Below are 5956 nucleotides of genomic sequence, written 5' to 3'. Positions count from 1 at the left end.
CCACTTTTCAGCTTCCAAAATTTTCCTGACACATCTTAACCACTATAGTCTCCTCTCCTGGGCTTTTAGTACTTTTGAGCTTATGCCTTTTTTTAAGAAAAAATTCTGACATTTTGGTGTAAGCAACGAAATGAACACTTGCTTCAAACTGTCGTGTTTTATAGAAAGTCAATGCAGGAAGCTATAAAGGAGAAACTAATAGTTACCTTCAAATTTCACCATTCAGAAATAATCATCATTGACATTAGGTAAACATCTTTCCTTGAATATATACATATAAAAAACAGAAGGTCGAGCGCAGTGGCTCACGCTGGCAATCCCAGCACTTTGGGAGGCCAAGGCAGGCTGATCAAGAGGTTAAGAGATCAAGACCATCCTGGCCAACAGGGTGAAATACTGTCTCTACTAAAAATACAAAAATTACCTGAGCGTGGTAGCACACCTGTAGTCTCAGCTACTCAGAAGGCTGAGGCAGGAGAATCACTTGAACCTGTGAAGTGGAGGTTGCAGTGAGCCAAGATTGCACCACTGCATTATTCCAGCCTGGTGACAGAGTGAGACCACATTTCAAAAGAAAGACTATTTATTTTCATACGTGATTATATTATACGTGTTTGTTAAAATTTATTTAAGAGGAAAATTTTAAAACTGAAAAAATTATTGAATTAAAAATAAATATTTTTTATCCAAAGTGATATTAGTCCTCACTGGGGGCATCACATTATCTGACTTTATTTATTTATATATTTTTTGAGATGGAGTCTTATTCTGTCTCCCAGGCTGGAGTGCAGTGGCGCGATCTTGGCTCACTGCAAGCTCCGCCTCCTGGGGTCACGCCATTCTCCTGCCTCAGCCTCCTGAGTAGCTGGGACTACAGGCACCTGCCACCAGGCCTGGCTAATTTTTTGTATTTTTAGTAGAGACAGGGTTTCACCATGTTAGCCAGGATGGTCTCGGTCTCCTGACCTCGTGATCTGCCCGCATCGGGCAAGACTTTAAAATCTATTACAAAGCTATAGTAAGCAAAACAGCATGGTAGTGGCATAAAAACAGACACATAGTGTCATGCGTGTCCATGTGAAGAGACCACCAAATAGGCTTTGTGTGAGCAACAAAGCTTTTTAATCACCTGGGTGCAGGCAGGCTGAGTCCGAAAAGAGAGTCAGCAAAGGGAGATAAGGGTGGGGCCATTTTATAGGATTTGGGTAGATAAAGGAAAATTACAGTCAAAGGGGGGTTGTTCTCTGGTGGGCAGGAGTGGGGGTTACAAGGTGCTCATTGGGGGAGCTTTTGGAGCCAGGATGAGCCAGGAAAAGGACTTTCACAAGGTAATGTCATCACTTAAGACAAGGATGGACCATTTTCACTTCTTTTGTGGTGGAATGTCATCAGTTAAGGCGGGGCAGGGCCTTTTCACTTCTTTCATGATTCTTCAGTTACTTCAGGCCAGCTGGGCTAATACGTGCAAGTCACAGGGGATGCGATGGCTTGGCCTGGGCTCAGAGGCCTGACACATAGACCAATGGAACAGAACAGAGAACTCAGAAATAAATCCATACATTTACAGCCAATTCATTTTCAACAAAGGCACCAGAAACATACACTGGGGAAAAGACAGCCTCTTCAATAAATAGTACAGGGAAAACTAGATAACCATATGCAGAATAGTGAAACTAGACCCCTATCTCTTTTGACCATATACAAAAATCTAATCAAAATGAATCAAAGACTTCAATGTAAGACCTGAAACTATGAAACTACTAGAAGAGAACATTGGGGAAATACTCCAGGTCATTTGTCTGGGCAAAGATTTTTTAAGTAAGATTTAAAAAACACAGGCAACCAAGCAAAAATACACAAACAGGATTACATCAAGCTAAAAAACAAACAAACAAAAAACCCTTCTAAACAGCAAAGGAAATAACAGAGTGAAGAGATAACCTACAGAATGGGAGAAAATTTGCAAACTATCTATCCGATGACAGATTAATAACCAGAATATATAAGGAACTCAAACAACTTGATAGCAACAACAACAACAACGATGAAACCAAATATCTGATTTAAAAATGGGCAAATAAGCTGAATGGACATTTCACAAAAGAAGACATACAAATGGCCAACAGGTAAATGGAAAAGCGCTCAACATCACTAGTCATCAGAGAAATGCAAATCAAAACCACAATAAGATATCATCTCACTCCAGTTAGAATAGGTATTGTCAGAAAGACCATTTGCTAGCAAGAATGTGGAGAAAGGGGAATGCTCACATACTGTTGGTGGAAATGTAAATTAATACCGCTACTATTACAGTAGCTGTACACTATTACACTACATAAAGGAAAACAGTATGGAGATTCCTCAAAAACTAAAAATAGATCTTCTATATGATGTAGCAATTCCACTGCTGGGTATACATCCAAAAGAAAGGAAATCAATGTATCAAAGAGGTATCTGCACTCTCATGTCTACTGCAGCAGTATTCACAATAGCCAAGATTGTAAACAACCTAAGTGTCCACCAACAGATGTAAGGGTACTTCTCTGTAGAGTTAAAAGAAAAAAAAACAAAAACAAACAAAAAACAAAAACAAACCCCCAAAATTCACAGACCCTTAGAAAGAAGCAACTTGCTGCTGTAAACTCCATCAGACAGTAAAAAAACTGTGAGTGGCCAATGTGTGAGAGGGGAAAGTCTGCCTCTGAACACACATCCTCACTGGGGAACCTGAAAATCCAGATCACAGGAGAAAGATTTAACCTAACCTATAGCTGAAACAACTTTAGAGAGTTAAGCGAAATATAAAGGTAGAAGAAGCAGTGGGGAAAGCCCTATAGGCACTCCTGGTCCCCAGGGAAGGCCAGGAAGGTCGTTTCTGACTTTTTCTCACAGGGATCTTTGTTGGGTGGCTGCCAGTGGAACTGGGGAAGGACCACAGGGGGAAAGAAACTTCAAGTTGAACTTTGCAATAATTTTGACCGAGCGTGAATTTTACTGGGCAAAATGGAGAGGGGCGTGAACAGGAAGTGCAGATAAGAGCATGGAAACCGCAGCAGGCAGGGAGAGGTGGGGCCTGAAAGCCCTGCTTGCTTTCTCAGCAGGGAAGCTTGTAGCCTGGGGCAAGATCTCAGTCTTGCTCACCTGGATATAAACTCCATGCTGTTGGTGGGGCATGGTGGTGAGACTGGCTTTGCTGGCTGCATGGGAGCTGGATGAGACGTGTCACTGCCATCAGGTGTTCCTGAGGAAGAAGAGAAATCTGAAAGTCTGGAAAACTTATTTGAGGGAATAATCGAGGAAAACTTCTCTGGCCTTCCTAGAGATCTAGACATCCAAATACAAGAAGCTCAAAGAACACCCAGGAAATTTATCACAAAAAGATCATCACCTAGACACATGGTCATCAGGTTATCTAAAGTCAAGGCAAAAGAAAACATCTTTTTTTTCTTTTTTTTTTTTTTTTGAGACGGAGTCTGGCTCTGTCGCCCAGGCTGGAGTGCAGTGGCAGGATCTCGACTCACCGCAAGCTCCGCCTCCCAGGTTTCTGTCATTCTCCTGCCTCAGCCTCCCGAGTAGCTGGGACTACAGGCGCCCGCCACCTCACCCAGCTAGTTTTTTTGTATTTTTTAGTAGAGACGGGGTTTCACCGTGCTAGCCAGGATGGTCTCGATCTCCTGACCTCGTGATCCGCCCGTCTCGGCCTCCCAAAGTGCTGGGATTACAGGCTTGAGCCACCGCGCCCGGCAAAAGAAAACATCTTAAGGACAGTGAGGCAAAAGCATCTGGTAACCTATAAAGGAAAGCGTATCAGAATAACGGTAGATTTCTTTTTTGTTTGTTTGTTTTCTTTTTCTTAGGCAGCTCAAGGCTTTCTTTTTAATGGGTAAGGTAACTGATGAGGGATACTGTGTGCATCATTGAGATAAAGGGGCAGGGCGGGCTGGCAGTCATGCAAAAGAACCCTTGCCTTGGCTCAGAGCATTCGCGCCTTCAATAACTACTCACTGAACTTGAGGAAGGAGAAAAAGTGGCAGATATTTTTTCATGCTCTGCCAACATAAATAATCTGACTTCTTTTCTCTACCACAAAAATGATACCAGCTACATGATACCTTTACATTTACAACTTCCATCCTTATCCTAAACTTCAGTCTTGAGTAAAAAATATGGAACGCTTCACGAATTTGCGTGTCATCCTTGCGCAGGGGCCATGCTAATCTTCTCTGTATCGTTCCAATTTTTTAGTATATGTGCTGCCGAAGCGAGCACAATAACGGTAGATTTCTCAGTAGAAACCCTATAAGCTAGAAGGGATTGGGATCCTATCTTTAGCCTCCTTAAACAAAACAATTATCAGCCAAGAATCTTGTATCCAGCAAACCTAAACTTCATAAGTGGAGGAAAGATAAAGTCTTTTTCAGACAAACAAATGCTGAGAGAATTCGCCACTACTAAGCCAGCACTACAAGAAATGCTAAAAGGAATTCTAACTCTTGAAACAAAACCTCAAAATACACCAAAATAGAACCATTTTAAAGAATACATCCCACAGGGCATCTAAGACAATAACAACAACAATAGCAACAACAAAAATAAGGTATTCAGGCAACAACTAGCAGGATGAACAGAATAGTATCTCACATCTCAATATTAACATTGAATGTAAATGGCCTAAATGATCCACTTAAAAGACACAGAATGTCAGAATGGATAAGAATTCACCCAATCAAGTGTCTGCTGTCTTCAAGAAACTCAGCTAACACATAAGGACCCACATAAACTTAAGGTAAAGGGGTGAAAAAAGATATTTCATGCAAATGAACATCAAAAGCATGCAGGAATATTTATTTTTATATCAGACAAAAAAAAAAAAAAAGAAAAGAAAAAAGACCTTAAAGTAACAACAGGTAAAAAAGACAAAGAGGGACATTAAGTAATGACAAAAGGAGTAGTCCAACAGGAAAATATCACAATCCTAAACGTATATGCATCTAATTCTAGAGCTCCCAAATTCACAAAACCATTACTACTAGACCTAAGAAAAGAGATAGACAGCAACACAATAATAGTGGGGGACCTCAATACTCCACTGACAGCACCAGACAGGTCATCAAGACAGAAAGCCAAAAAAGGAACAACGGACTTAAACTATACCTTGAACAAATGGACTTAACAGATACTTACAGAACATTCTACCCAACTGCAGAATATACATTATATTCGTCTATAAATTCAATGCAATTCCCATCAAAATACCACTATCATTCTTCACAGAACTAGAAAAAGCAATCCTAAAATTCATATGGAACAAAAAAAAAAGAGCCCACATAGCCAAAACAATATTAAGAAAAACAAAAAACAACAACCAAAAAAACACAAATCTGGCTGGGCACGGTGGCTCACACCTGTAATCCCAGCACTTCAGGAGGCCGAGATGGGTGGATCACCTGAGGGCAGGAGTTTGAGACCATTCTGGCCAACATGGTGAAACTTCATCTCTATTAAAATACAAAAAAATTAGCCAGGTGTGGTTGCGCATGGCTGTGATCCCAGCTACTCGGGAGGCTGAGGCAGGAGAATTGCTGGAACCCAGGAGGTAGAGGTTGCAGTAATTGCACCACTGCACCTCCAGCCTGGGCAACAAGAGCAAAACTCCATCTCAAAAAAAAAAAAAAAAAAGAAAGAACAAATCTGGAGGCATCACATTACCTGACTTCAAACTATACTGCAAGGCCATAGTCACCAAAACGTCATAGTACTGATACAAAAATAGGCACATAGACCAATGGAACAAAATAGAGAATCCAGAAATAAAGCCAAATACTTACAGCCAACTGATCTTCAAACAAAGCAAACAAAAACATAAAGTGGGGAAAGGACACCCTATTCAACAAATGATGCTGGGATAATTGGCAAGCCACATATGGAAGAATGAAACTGGAGCAAAATTCTGTCT

General features: G+C 40.9%; 1 non-coding gene across 1 annotated transcript; it reads right to left on the bottom strand.

The window, feature by feature from the left end:
* Positions 1-4160: 4160 nt before the first annotated feature.
* LOC119619911 (U6 spliceosomal RNA) lies at positions 4161-4269 on the bottom strand. The gene has a single exon (XR_005236339.1). It is a non-coding gene; the product is annotated as a U6 spliceosomal RNA (small nuclear RNA).
* Positions 4270-5956: the final 1687 nt, after the last annotated feature.

The sequence above is a fragment of the Chlorocebus sabaeus genome, chromosome 25, assembly GCF_047675955.1.
Source record: "Chlorocebus sabaeus isolate Y175 chromosome 25, mChlSab1.0.hap1, whole genome shotgun sequence".
Classification (NCBI taxonomy): domain Eukaryota; kingdom Metazoa; phylum Chordata; class Mammalia; order Primates; family Cercopithecidae; genus Chlorocebus; species Chlorocebus sabaeus.
The sequence above is the reverse complement of the archived record's forward strand: the minus strand, read 5'-3'. Positions and strand labels throughout refer to the sequence as shown.